The 15302-nt window shown below is 38.7% G+C and overlaps 1 long non-coding RNA gene across 1 annotated transcript; it reads left to right on the top strand.

Annotated features, from left to right (window-relative positions):
* Nucleotides 1-2816: 2816 nt before the first annotated feature.
* On the top strand, nt 2817-4152 carry LOC128291520 (uncharacterized). Its single transcript, XR_008281349.1, has 3 exons — nt 2817-2892; nt 3000-3039; nt 3973-4152. It is a non-coding gene; the product is annotated as an uncharacterized LOC128291520 (long non-coding RNA).
* Nucleotides 4153-15302: the final 11150 nt, after the last annotated feature.

Here is a 15302-nt window from a genome sequence, read left to right as displayed (position 1 = left end):
TTCCAAACTTTTCTAAAAGCTCCTAATTTAGTCTCGATCCTTTTTCGATGGTTGTTTTAGGCCTCGTAGGCCCATATTAGGGACAATTTTTGTATGTATGAATGAAGTTGTTTTAAAGAAAATTTTTATAGCCCGACTTTTTGCATGAATGACTGTGTATGTGTTCAGTAATACCTCGTATCCTATCTCAGCTTCAGGAACGGGTAAGGGGTGTTACAATGATAACTTCCTAGGGTTTTCAGGCCTAGGGTTTAAGAACACGTAATCTATACCAACTAATAGCTCTCGGGAAACCCTAAATTCTCCATTAACCGCATCCCCATCCACTCTTTAATCATGTGAAAAACACAATCAAATCAGAAGAGAAACGAGATTTGAATAATTGTGGATTGATTTTGAATGGAGTACTGGGTAGTAAATTGATTGATTGAAATAATGAAATAAATTGAATGCAAAGAAAAGATAAATAGAAATACTTAAATAAAATAAATAAACTCTTGGATCAAAATCAATTTCAAGAGGAAAAACAAGTAAGTTACGAAAAGTCGAAAGAAAACTAATCTAATCCTACTCTTAAACTACTAAGGTTTTTGAGTGCGTCAAGGATGACTTAGTTACATCAAACCCCTAATGTTTTATTTATAGAAGTATCGGCAGCCTAAATTAGGTCTTCGTATAAAGTTTATTGCACAGACAAAAATAACCTTGGCATCCTTGGGCATCATGTCGACCTGTGTCACAGCATAGCCTTTGCGCAGCACAACATGACATGCAATTTTTGCCTTGTTGGTTAGGTTTCATGCTTTGATGGCTCGAGAAGCTTCTGCATCACTCGTCCCTTGCTTCTACATTAATTGGGTATATAATCTTTCATCTTAGACACTCAATTGAACATACTAGCACTACCTAAGGCCCGTGTTGATCTAGCAGGTCACAACACACATAAAATGTGTTAAAAACACTTATTTTACTAATATTTAGTCCTAAGCACTAAATGTAACACCCCTAACTCGTAACCGTCCCCAAAATAGGTTAAAGGGCATTACCAAACTCGTAACTTATATCAAAACTGTCATAAACCAAATATCATCCCATTTCAATAATTATAAGTCATTCATACTCAATATGAATTTAAATCGAGCATACAAGGTCTAAATCATGCATTCAGGACCAAATCAGTAACATATGAAAGTTTCAGAACTTAGAAAAATTTTCAGCTCTTCAAAGGTCACATGTCCGTGTGAACAGGCCGCGTGTCTCACACGGCATTAGACACGCCCGTGTGTCTAAGCCGTGGTGAAACAAGGCATACATACTGACTTGTCCATATGGCCACAACACACGCCCGTGTGCCTTGGCCGTGGTTGAAACTGACTTAAGTCACACGGCTGACCACACGCCCGTGTGTTAAGCCCGTTCTCAAGACTGACTTTACATTGTAAGACTACCCCAGGGGACACATGGCTGTGTAACATGACCGTGTGTTACACACGTGTAACACCCTGAATTTGGGCCTAGAAGTTTTGGGCCTTGAGCATGGGAGTGGTTGAAGGCAGCTTTTAATATTTTGTTATGCATGTAAATTTTGTTAATGAAGGCTTATTTTAGTGGTTAAGTGTACTGAGAAGTGTTGGAGAAGTCTTGGGTTCAAACCTGGACTCTAGTAAAAATTTAAGGTAGATCAAACCCTGGGTGTAGTAGGTAGGCCTTAAGAATATTGTTAGAGAAATTGTGACACAAAAAAGGAGTGTGGTGTAGTGGCAAGGTGACGCCACTTAAGGGACAAGGAAGTGGCGCCATAGAGGAAGCAAGGGGTCCAAGGTTCAAGTCTTGGCTCTTGCAATATATTTTGGTTTTTCTTTTCAATAAATCTAGAAGCAAGTAGGTGCGCTTTAAAGTTTAATGTGTTGGATTTATGACACAAATGAGTTGGTGGCCTAGTGGTGATGGCGTGAGTTGGCATATAGGAGGACTTTGGTTGAATCCTTGGCATGCAAAGGTTGATTATTTTGCTATGTTGGGATGGCAAGAGTTGGTGTTGAATTTAAACTCGATGATGGAGGATCCACATCGGTAAGCCAACATAGGAGTGGATCTGGTGGCTTTAAATAGAGAGAACTATGAGGAGAGCAAAGGTACCTTTCTTGGCTGATCCCTTCGCGTTATGGTGAGCTCGTTTGGGTTGGGCATCGGCTAGAAGTGCTTGGAGCGCGGATTAACTCCATCTCCTATCGGTGTGTATTTATCACTACTCTTGTTGTTGGATTGCTACTTGGTGCGATGGGCGAAAGGGGCCATGTGGGCCCAATGGGCCTACGGGCCCAATTGGATAAGTTGTTTGATTGTGTAGTAAATATTGGACTAGGCTAGGTGAATCGAATATCTGTGGCTAGGTTTGGGCTAAAAGGGCCACACGAGCGTGTGGGCCCATTTGGGCCGAGAATAGGCTTTAGGCCCATTCGTATTGTTATCCATGTTTAGAATACTTTAGTTTACCAATTACTGAAATGCCCTCGACTTGTAAAATTACCAAAGTACTCCCGATTTACAGAATTACCGTTTTACCCTCAATTTACAGAATTACCAAAATACCCTTGGTTTATAAAATCACCAAAATACCCCTGGTTTGTAAAATTACTAAAATACCCTTTGTTTATAAAATTACCAAAATACCAATGGTTTGAAAAATTACTAAAATACCCCTGTAGGGTAAAATTACTGAAATACCCTTATGGGGTAAAATTACCATTTTGCCCCTGGGGTGTTAAATGACTATTTTGCCCTTGTGGGCAAGTGTTGACTTGGTGTGTGATATAGACAACTTTGGAGGAGCAGCGAGGCTTGGAGTATCGACTTGGATAAGCTTGAATCGTATTATTGGACCCTGTGAAGGTAAGCAACTTATGGTCAATAAGGGTTCTTTGGCCGAATAAGGTAGGGTGGATTTTGAGTTTGTTAAGCATAACTTGTATGCTAAAAATGGTGATGAATAATTGTAGGACATCGTAAGGGATCTCAGTAGCAGTCGTCGCGAAACAGGTGTGTACCGAACACCTTTCTTTAGTTCAATTCGGCAAAAGTCAAAATGCCGAAATTCCGGCATTTCATAGGCTTGTGAGTATGCGAATGCTCTCAAGACATAGAGTAATTATTAGATCTAGCACCGCAAAGTGGTAAGTAAGTTTGTGTGACGTATCAACGTACTCCGGGAAAAGGGCCTCGATGGGCCAAAACTGGGCCCAATGGGCTTACGGCCCAATATGGGCAAGAGGTGGGCAAAGTAGCCTGTCAGTTAGATGGGAGAATCAAATTGCATAAAACTGATAAAAATTACTGAATTAGCTTGTGTAGTAGCGTAGATCACGAAATTACCCCTAAAGAGAAAAATTACTGAAATTACCCCTAAAGAGCAAAATTACCGAAATTACCCTTAAATAGCAAAATTACCAATATACCCCTAGGGTTTAAATTGGCTGAACTGCATGATTGATTACTACTGTATTTTGTATGATATGCATTTATTAATATCTGTTGCATGGGATTGGGGTATTAATGGAGGAAGTATCTGAAAGTGGTTCAACCACGTCTTGGAGGCTTTGCCTCAATCGACTGAAATTTGAGCGTTCTTTCGCTTGTGTGTGTGAAATTTGGGTGGGTTGAGATATTCCCACATGGTGTGTAGGGTTGGTGCAGGCGGTGTAGCGGTTGGTGGATTGAGTAGTCTCCCGGATGGGCTTGCATTCATTATTACTGTTGTTACTCATGTTACTGAACTGGGCCTATGGGCCACACTGTTATGTTAAAAAGGGCTAAGGCCTTGCTACTGTATTCTGAAAAGGGCTTCGGCCTACTGTGTACTGTTATCTGAATAGGGCTTAGGCCCAATGGGCTCGAGCTGATTTGGGCTTTGGATGGGTTTCTGTATACATTGAGTTTTCCCAAACTCACCCCCTTCCTCTTTCATCCTTGCAGGTGAGCCCTAGAATTGGTGGACTTGGAGCTGGGCGGGATTCAGAGTGGCCATGAAGATTGATTGACGATTTTAAATAAGTTTAGCCTTTAATTTGGATTATTTTATTTTTATTATGCTTAAAGTTGTAATAAGGCCGCTATTTTTAATTAATTTTATTTTGGGGATTATTAAACTGGCTAGCACTAGGGTTCGCTTTATAAAATCTACTTGTTTTTAAAAAGATCACGATGACGCATAAAGTTTCCATAAAGTAAATGTTTTCCCAAGAAAATAAATAATTTAAGCAAACGTTTTGCAACCTTAATCATTTTCTTAAGATGGTCATAATCAAACGGTTTTCTCAAAATTATACAAGATGTTAGAGTGTGGCAATGGCGGTGTGCATGTCTAGGATTGGATCCAAGAGAGCTTGGTACTTAAGCAGTCGACGGACTCACCTCCTCTTTTTCCGGTTTCCTACGGTGCATGACTTCCATTCACTTTAACCTTCTTTTAAAAGTATCTTTACAACACCAACTCAGCTTTTCCAAACTAAGTGTTTTGAACGCACCGATGTGGCGCATCGATCCGGTCATAACATCCGGCGGGTTTGGGGTGTTACATTTAGTGGTATCAGAGCCTGGTTACAATAACTCGGCTGTGGATCGGGTCCTAAAATCTTTAAAAAAAAAAGTTTTTTCCTATAGGTTTTTCGAAAATGTTCAAAGTTTTTCTATTGAACGAGGTTAAATCAATAGTTTAAAAAAAAAGTGTTTTCAAATGAAATCTTTTTATTTTCGGTAGACAAAAACATGGGTTTTTATGGACTGATAAAGAAGTGGCACACTGAATCCCCGGCACCAAGTCTGTGAGTATTTCTGTTCCTCATATTACATTTGTATTAAGATATTATTGTAGATAGAATCGAGACCATATCATGACATTATAACTAGGGCAACCCTAAAAACTCTAGAATCTCGAGACCGTAGCTAGGCTATGATTACGTGAAAATAGAAACTTGAAAATACTATCTCTGCATAAGACATGTGAATAAATAGTAAAATTTTGAGATCTTTGTAGTTAATTGATATGTGTCTTGGTAATGTAGAGTATTGATATGGATTTTGAGGGTAAGAAAAGTCCGCCAACTTCGGTAGCGGTAACTTCGAGCTTGGTCTTGAGGCAATGGCCGAGTTAGTAAGGAAAGTGGTAGAGGAAGTATTGGAGACCAAGGTTAAGGAAATTAGGGAAATGTTTCAAGCGGGGTGCTTACGGTGTAAGAAGAGAAAGGATTCTAGTTCTCGAAGACCAAGCTTCGTTACGTGAAACATGTTAAGGCACGACCAAACTTTCCAACTGCAAAAGATCGCAACAGGCGTCATCTTGGTGAATGCCTTAGGAAGATGGGAGGATGCTTTAGATGTGGGTCCAAGGAGCATCGAGCTCGGGATTGCCAAGTTTATCCTATTTAAGTGTGTGTTACGAATTGAATGCGTACTTGATAAACGTTTCTTTATTTCGTAATTAGATGTTCTGCGTCGTATTAAAATTATTTAGATCGAGTCTTGTGATAGCGTAGTGGGGTAGATGTTAGATGACTACTGTTAAATAGAAATTTCGAGGACGAAATTTCTTTAAGGGAGGTAGAGTTGTAACACCACAATTTGGGCCTAGAAGTTTTGGGCCTTGAGCATGGGAGCGGTTGAAGGCAGCTTTTAATATTTTGTTATGCATGTAAATTTTGTTAATGAAGGCTTATTTTAGTGGTTAAGTGTCTTGAGAAGTGTTGGAGAAGTCTTGGGTTCAAACACGGACTCTAGTAAAAATTTAAGGTAGATCAAACCACAGGTGTAGTAGGTAGGCCTTAAGAATATTGTTGGAGAAATTGTGACACAAAAAGGAGTGTGGTGTAGTGGCAAGGTGACGCTACTTAGGGACAAGGAAGTGGCGCCATAGAGGAAGCAAGGGTCCAAGGTTCAAGTCTTGGCTCTTGCAATATATTTTGGTTTTCTTTTCAATAAATCTAGAAGCAAGTAGGTGCGCTTTAAAGTTTAATGTGTTGGATTTATGACACAAATGAGTTGGTGGCCTAGTGGTGATGGCGTGAGTTGGCATATAGGAGGACTTTGGTTTGAATCCTTGGCATGCAAAGGTTGATTATTTTGCTATGTTGGGATGGCAAGAGTTGGTGTTGAATTTAAACTCGATGATGGAGGATCCCACATCGGTAAGCCAACATAGGAGTGGATCTGGTCGGCTTTAAATAGAGAGAACTATGAGGAGAGCAAAGGTACCTTTCTTGGTGATCCTTTCGCGTTATGGCGAGCTCGTTTGGGTTGGGCATCGGCTAGAAGTGCTTGGGCGCGGATTAACTCCAGTCTCCTATCGGTGTGTATTTATCACTACTCTTGTTGTTGGATTGCTACTTGGTGCGATGGGCGAAAGGGGCCATATGGGCCCAATGGGCCTACTGGCCCAATTGGATAAGTTGTTTGATTGTGTAGTAAATATTGGACTAGGCTAGGTGAATCGAATATCGTGGCTAGGTTTGGGCTAAAAGGGCCACACGAGCGTGTGGGCCCATTTGGGCCGAGAATAGGCTTTAGGCCCATTCGTATTGTTATCCATGTTTAGAATACTTTAGTTTACCAATTCTTGAAATGCCCTCAATTGTAAAATTACCAAAGTACTCCGATTCTGAATTACTGTTTTACCCTCAATTTACAAAATTACCAAAATACCCTTGGTTTATAAAATCACCAAAATACCCTCGGTTTGTAAAATTACTAAAATACCCTTTGTTTATAAAATTACCAAAATACCAATGGTTTGAAAAATTACTAAAATACCCTCGTAGGGTAAAATTCTTGAAATACCCTTATAGGGTAAAATTACCATTTTGCCCCAGGGTGTTAAATGACTATTTTGCCCTTGTGGGCAAGTGACTGACTTGGACTGTGTGATATAGACAACTTTGGAGGAGCAATGAGGCTTGGAGTATCGACTTGGATAAGCTTGAATCGTATTATTAGACCTGTGAAGGTAAGCAACTTATGGTCAATAAGGGTTCTTTGGTAGAATAAGGTAGGGTGGATTTTGAGTTTGTTAAGCATAACTTGTATGCTAAAAATGGTGATGAATAATTGTAGGACATCGTAAGGGATATCGAGAGCGATCGTCATGAAAGCAGTGTGTGTAAGAACACCCTTCTTTAGTTCAATTGGCAAAAGTCAAAATGCTGAAATTAGGCATTTCATAGGCTTGTGAGTATGCGAATGCTCTCAAGACATAGAGTAATTATTAGATCTAGCACCGCAAAGTGGTAAGTAAGTTTGTGTGACGTATCAACGTACTCCGGGAAAAGGGCCTCGATGGGCCAAAACTGGGCCCAATGGGCTTACGTCCCAATATGGGCAAGAGGTGGGCAAAGTAGCCTGTCAGTTAGATGGGAGAATCAAATTGCATAAAACTGATAAAAATTACTGAATTAGCTTGTGTAGTAGCGTAGATCACGAAATTACCCCTAAAGAGAAAAATTACTGAAATTACCCCTAAAGAGCAAAATTACCGAAATTACCCTTAAATAGCAAAATTACCAATATACCCCTAGGGTTTAAATTGGTGAATCGCATGATTGATTACTCTTGTATTTTGTATGATATGCATTTATTAATATCATTGCATGGGATTGGGGTATTAATGGAGGAAATCTTGAAAGTGGTTCAACCACGTCTTGGAGGCTTTGCCTCAATCGTGAATTTGAGGCGTTCTTTGCAGCAGTGGTGTGTAGGGCTTGGTGGGTTGAGATATTCCCCACATGGTGTGTAGGGTTGGTGCAGGCGGTGTAGCGGTTGGTGGGTTGAGTAGTCTCCCGGATGGGCTTGCATTCATTATTCTTGTTGTTACTCATATTCTTGAATCGGGCCTATGGGCCACACTTTGTTATGTTAAAAGGGCTAAGGCCTTGCTCTTGTATTCGAAAAGGGCTTGACCTCTCTGTATCTTGTTATCTGAATAGGGCTTAGGCCCAATGGGCTCGAGCTGATTTGGGCTTTGGATGGGTTTTCGTATACATTGAGTTTTCCCAAACTCACCCCTTCCTCTTTCATCCTTGCGGTGAGCCCTAGAATTGGTGGACTTGGGAGGCGGGATTCAGAGTGGCCATGAAGATTGATTAACGATTTTAAATAAGTTTAGCCTTTAATTTGGATTATTTTATTTTATTATGCTTAAAGTTGTAATAAGGCCGCTATTTTTAATTAATTTTATTTTGGGGATTATTAAACTGGCTAGCACTAGGGTTCGCTTTATAAAATCTACTTGTTTTTAAAAAGATCACGATGACGCGCAAAGTTTCCGCAAAGTAAATGTTTTCCCAAGAAAATAAATAATTTAAGCAAACGTTTTGCAACCTTAATCATTTTCTTAAGATGGTCATAATCAAACGGTTTTCTCAAAATTATACAAGATGTTAGAGTGTGGCAATGGCGGTGTGCATGTCTAGGATTGGATCCGAAGAGAGCTTGGTACTTAAACAGTCCGACGGACTCACCTCCTCTTTTTCTGGTTTCCTACCGGTGCCTGACTTCCATTCACTTTAACCTTCTTTAAAAGTATCTTTACAACACCAACTCAGCTTTTCCAAACTAAGTGTTTTGAACGCACCGATGTGGCGATCGATCCGGTCATAACATCCGTGCGGGTTTGGGGTGTTACATTTAGTGGTATCGAGCTGGTTATAATAACTCTACTGTGGATCGGGTCCTAAAATCTTTAAAAAAAAGTTTTTCCTATAGGTTTTCAAAAATGTTCAAAGTTTTTCTATTGAACGAGGTTAAATCAATAGTTTAAAAAAGTGTTTTCAAATGAAATCTTTTATTTTCGGTGAGACAAAAACATGGGTTTTATGGATGATAAAGAAGTGGCTGCTGAATCCCGGCACCAAGTCTGTGAGTATTTACATTCCTCATATTACCTTTGTATTAAGATATTATTGTAGATAGAACTGAGACCATATCATGACATTATAACTAGGGCAACCCTAAAAACTCTAGAATCTGAGATCGTAGCTAGGCTATGATTACGTGAAAATAGAAACTTGAAAATACTATCTCTGCATAAGACATGTGAATAAATAGTAAAATTTTTGAGATCTTTGTAGTTAATTGATATGTGTCTTGGTAATGTAGAGTATTGATATGGATTTTGAGGGTAAGAAAAGTCCGCCAACTTCGATGTAGCAGTAACTCGAGCTTGGTCTCGAGGCAATGGCCGAGTTAGTAAGGAAAGTGGTAGAGGAAGTATTGGAGACCAAGGTTAAGGAAATTAGGGAAATGTTTCAAGCGGGGTGCTTACAGTGTAAGAAGAGAAAGGATTCTAGTTCTCAGAAGACCAAGCTTCGTTCTGTGAAACATGTTAAGGCACGACCAAACTTTCCAACCTGCAAAGACTGCAACGGGCGTCATACTGGTGAATGCCTTAGGAAGATGGGAGGATGCTTTAGATGTGGGTCCAAGGAGCATCGAGCTCGGGATTGCCAAGTTTATCCTATTTAAGTGTGTGTTACGAATTGAATGCGTACTTGATAAACGTTTCTTTATTTGGTAATTAGATGTTCTGCGTCGTATTAAAATTATTTAGATCGAGTCTTGCATGATAGCGTAGTGGGGTAGATGTTAAATGACTACTGTTAAATAGAAATTTCGAGGACGAAATTTCTTTAAGGAAGGTAGAGTTGTAACACCACAATTTGGGCCTAGAAGTTTTGGGCCTTGAGCATGGGAGCGGTTGAAGGCACTTTTAATATTTTGTTATGCATGTAAATTTTGTTAATGAAGGCTTATTTTAGTGGTTAAGTGTCTTGAGAAGTGTTGGAGAAGTCTTGGGTTCAAACACGGACTCTAGTAAAAATTTAAGGTAGATCAAACCACAGGTGTAGTAGGTAGGCCTTAAGAATATTGTTGGAGAAATTGTGACACAAAAAGGAGTGTGGTGTAGTGGCAAGGTGACGCTACTTAGGGACAAGGAAGTGGCGCCATAGAGGAAGCAAGGGTCCAAGGTTCAAGTCTTGGCTCTTGCAATATATTTTGGTTTTTCTTTTCAATAAATCTAGAAGCAAGTAGGTGCGCTTTAAAGTTTAATGTGTTGGATTTATGACACAAATGAGTTGGTGGCCTAGTGGTGATGGCGTGAGTTGGCATATAGGAGGACTTTGGTTGAATCCTTGGCATGCAAAGGTTGATTATTTTGCTATGTTGGGATGGCAAGAGTTGGTGTTGAATTTAAACTCGATGATGGAGGATCCCACATCGGTAAGCCAACATAGGAGTGGATCTGGTCGGCTTTAAATAGAGAGAACTATGAGGAGAGCAAAGGTACCTTTCTTGGTGATCCCTTCGCGTTATGGCGAGCTCGTTTGGGTTGGGCATCGGCTAGAAGTGCTTGGAGCGCGGATTAACTCCAGTCTCCTATCGGTGTGTATTTATCACTACTCTTGTTGTTGGATTGCTACTTGGTGCGATGGGCGAAAGGGGCCATATGGGCCCAATGGGCCTCTGGGCCCAATTGGATAAGTTGTTTGATTGTGTAGTAAATATTGGACTAGGCTAGGTGAATCGAATATCGTGGCTAGGTTTGGGCTAAAAGGGCCACACGGCGTGTGGGCCCATTTGGGCCGAGAATAGGCTTTAGGCCCATTCGTATTGTTATCCATGTTTAGAATACTTTAGTTTACCAATTCTTGAAATGCCCTCGAATTGTAAAATTACCAAAGTACTCCCGATTCTGTAATTACTGTTTTACCCTCAATTTACAAAATTACCAAAATACCCTTGGTTTATAAAATCACCAAAATACCCTCGGTTTGTAAAATTACTAAAATACCCTTTGTTTATAAAATTACCAAAATACCAATGGTTTGAAAAATTACTAAAATACCCTCAGTAGGGTAAAATTATTGAAATACCCTTATAGGGTAAAATTACCATTTTGCCCCAGGGTGTTAAATGACTATTTTGCCCTTGTGGGCAAGTGGTGACTTGGACTGTGTGATATAGACAACTTTGGAGGAGCATGAGGCTTGGAGTATCGACTTGGATAAGCTTGAATCGTATTATTGGACCCGTGAAGGTAAGCAACTTATGGTCAATAAGGGTTCTTTGGTAGAATAAGGTAGGGTGGATTTTGAGTTTGTTAAGCATAACTTGTATGCTAAAAATGGTGATGAATAATTGTAGGACATCGTAAGGGATATCAATAGCGATCGTCATGAAGCAAGTGTGTCTGAACACCCTTCTTTAGTTCAATTGGCAAAAGTCAAAATCCGAAATTAGGCATTTCATAGGCTTGTGAGTATGCGAATGCTCTCAAGACATAGAGTAATTATTAGATCTAGCACCGTAAAGTGGTAAGTAAGTTTGTGTGACGTATCAACGTACTCGGAAAAGGGCCTCGATGGGCCAAAAGCGGGCCCAATGGGCTTACTACCAATATGGGCAAGAGGTGGGCAAAGTAGCTGTCGGTTAGATGGGAGAATCAAATTGCATAAAGCGATAAAATTACTGAATTAGCTTGTGTAGTAGCGTAGATCACGAAATTACCCTAAAGAGAAAAATTACTGAAATTACCCCTAAAGAGCAAAATTACCAAATTACCCTTAAATAGCAAAATTACCAATATACCCTAGGGTTTAAATTGGTGAACGCATGATTGATTACTCTTGTATTTTGTATGATATGCATTTATTAATATCTCATTGCATGGGATTGGGGTATTAATGGAGGAAATCTTGAAAGTGGTTCAACCACGTCTTGGAGGCTTTGCCTCAATCGACTGAATTTGAGTGCGTTCTCGCAACAATGGTGTGTGAAATTTGGGTGGGTTGAGATATTCCCACATGGTGTGTAGGGTTGGTGCAGGCGGTGTAGCGGTTGGTGGGTTGAGTAGTCTCCCGGATGGGCTTGCATTCATTATTCTTGTTGTTACTCATGTTCTTGAAGCGGGCCTATGGGCCACTTTGTTATGTTAAAAAGGGCTAAGGCCTTGCTATGTGATTCGAAAAGGGCTTGACCTCTTGTGTCTTGTTATCTGAATAGGGCTTAGGCCCAATGGGCTCGAGCTGATTTGGGCTTTGGATGGGTTTACAGATACATTGAGTTTTCCCAAACTCACCCCTTCCTCTTTCATCCTTGCGGTGAGCCCTAGAATTGGTGGACTTGGAGTCAGGCGGGATTCAGAGTGGCCATGAAGATTGATTAACGATTTTAAATAAGTTTAGCCTTTAATTTGGATTATTTTATTTTATTATGCTTAAAGTTGTAATAAGGCCGCTATTTTTAATTAATTTTATTTTGGGGATTATTAAACTGGCTAGCACTAGGGTTCGCTTTATAAAATCTACTTGTTTTTAAAAAGATCACGATGACGCGCAAAGTTTCCGCAAAGTAAATGTTTTCCCAAGAAAAATAAATAATTTAAGCAAACGTTTTGCAACCTTAATCATTTTCTTAAGATGGTCATAATCAAACGGTTTTCTCAAAATTATACAAGATGTTAGAGTGTGGCAATGGCGGTGTGCATGTCTAGGATTGGATCCAAGAGAGCTTGGTACTTAAACAGTCAACGGACTCACCTCCTCTTTTCCTGGTTTCCTACCTGGTGCACTGCTTCCATTCACTTTAACCTTCTTTTAAAAGTATCTTTTACAACACCAACTCAGCTTTTCCAAACTAAGTGTTTTGAACGCACCAATGTGGCGCATCAGATCCGGTCATAACATCCAGGCCGGGTTTGGGGTGTTACAACACGGCTGAGACACACGCTCGTGTCTCTGCCCGTGTAGAGAAAAATAGGCCATTTGAAAAGCCAATTTGCCACCCAATTTGAGTCTTCCCTACAAGCATCATTCAAGCATCAATATACTACATTTTTAGTCAAATTCAACTCCAAACATGTATCAATCAATCCAAAATATCATCAATCAATTTCATGTTCACTTTCTATACCAAAACATACCAATACCACATGCCAAATTCATTTACTCATACATGATCAACATCTCAAATCACCATATCAATCTTATACCAAGAGTATACCATACATACATACCATAAAACATACTTCCCAAAATGAACTCATACCATGTCCGAATATACACAAACATTAACATCTTTAGTGAGCCATTTTCGCATGGCTGCATATAAATACACAAGTCAAAATAAATCATCTCAAAACTAGCCTATACATACCACATTACCAAAACTTAAAGCTTTTATTTACCGAAGCGATAACCGAATAGTGCGATGATGTCCCCTCCAACTTCCAACCCGAGCAAGTCTCTGAAACTTTATAGACATAGGATAATACACAGAGTAAGCTTTGAAAGCTTAGTAAGTCATAAGCTATTAAATCATTTCAATGATATTTATAGACCAATATCACTAAACTGAAATTAACAAATCTCAATCAAATATACCTTCATTGTACTCGTAAATTCATGAAACCACATTAAATAATTCACTTAACTTATTTAATAGTGAACGTATACCCCTGCTTTCGAACTCGACTAACAGCTGTAGCTCATTCATATAAATCAAACTCACACATATTCATTTCATCGCCGACCAAACCACAGTCATTTATTACAAATCATACATAAAGTTATATCAACTTCTTTATAAACACTTCCAAACTCGAAAATCCATAATTTCCTTATTCAGATAAACAAAATTCACATACATGACTCATATAGTCAACTCAACCATTTTGATTTCATTATCTGTTCAAGTTTTCAAACCAAGCATTCATACACCAAAGCCATATCTTGCTTTTATTCCACATCTATAATCTTTTAAACAGCATTAATAATGCTATCAAATCCAACTCATTTCATAATTCCTTTACATAATTTTTCATCTACTTCATACTTAACATCATCAACCACATAGGTTCCGTACATACCTGTACCGATATGATCTTATCTATCACATTGATCACTCCAATGCTTGAAACACTAATTCATTCGATCATCCTTGAACATTCAACGAACTTGCACACTTAGTGCTGATTAATTAGATGAAACTATAATTGTATCACACACTTAGTGCCAATTAATTAGCCAAGTAGTGCCAATAATTAAACCGAACTTATATCCGTATCGCACACATAGTGCCCTTTTCACAGCCAATGTTGTTATAATCTCGCACACTCAGTGCCTCCAATTCAATTCACATTTTACATATTTCAACTTCACAATTATATTTCTTTACAACTCAATTCAGCACATATAATGCACATATATTTCAATTTAACAACATTTATTTACTTATGAACTTACCTCGTACTAACACGAACGGACCGAAACGACTATTTGATAATTTTCGATGTTTCCCGATCCAAATCCGATTTCCTCATTTCTTGATCTAATTCAATACAAATTTAACTTATTTAATCACATATTTACTCAAATTCATCCAAAAACACATAAATGGGCTAATTACACTTTTTCCCCTGACATTTCACATTTTTCGCAATTTAGTCCCTATTTCACAAAACACAAAAATAATCAAAATTTGACCACACCCATGCTTGGCCGAATTTTACCCAATCTCAAATTAGCCCATACTTTTCACTTTATTCATACTTTTAACCACATACTTTCATAATTCCACAAATTAGCCCATAATTTGCATTTTTACTCAAAATCACTTTGTAAAATATGTAAAACTATCATCTAACTTCCATATTTCATCATAAATCATCAAAAAGCATGAATATTCATCAATGGAAACTCACTAATTCATTGGAAAATTCATAAATTAGAGTACGGGCTAGCTAGAACACGAAGCAACGATCAGAAAAACATAAAAATCATCAAAAATCGAGCTCGAAACATACCTCAATTAAAAACAACAAGGGCTGAAACCTCAACTGCTTCCATGGCTGTTTCTTTTCTTTGCATTCGGTGGAAGATGAAACAAAATAACTTGATTTTAGCTTTTATTTTATTTATTACTAACTTTAATAACCTATTTACCTTTTTACCCTTTAAAAACATTAATAAATACACCAAATGCCACTCCACTAACCTCCACTCTCTCATAAATGGGCTGTTGACCAATTAAGGCCATCACATTAAAAAGCCAAGGCCAATTAACCCCTTTAACTAATAGCATGCAATATTTACACTTTACGCGATTTAGTCTTTTTTACCGAATTAACCATTCAAATGGTAAAATTTATTCACGAAATTTTCACACAATTCTAATATCATGCTGCAAATATTAAAATAATAATAAAATAAATTTTTCAATGTCGGATCATGGTGCCGAAACCACTATTCCGACTAGGGTCT

Source organism: Gossypium arboreum, chromosome 4, assembly GCF_025698485.1.
Source record: "Gossypium arboreum isolate Shixiya-1 chromosome 4, ASM2569848v2, whole genome shotgun sequence".
NCBI classification, from domain to species: Eukaryota; Viridiplantae; Streptophyta; class Magnoliopsida; order Malvales; family Malvaceae; genus Gossypium; species Gossypium arboreum.
The sequence above is the reverse complement of the archived record's forward strand: the minus strand, read 5'-3'. Positions and strand labels throughout refer to the sequence as shown.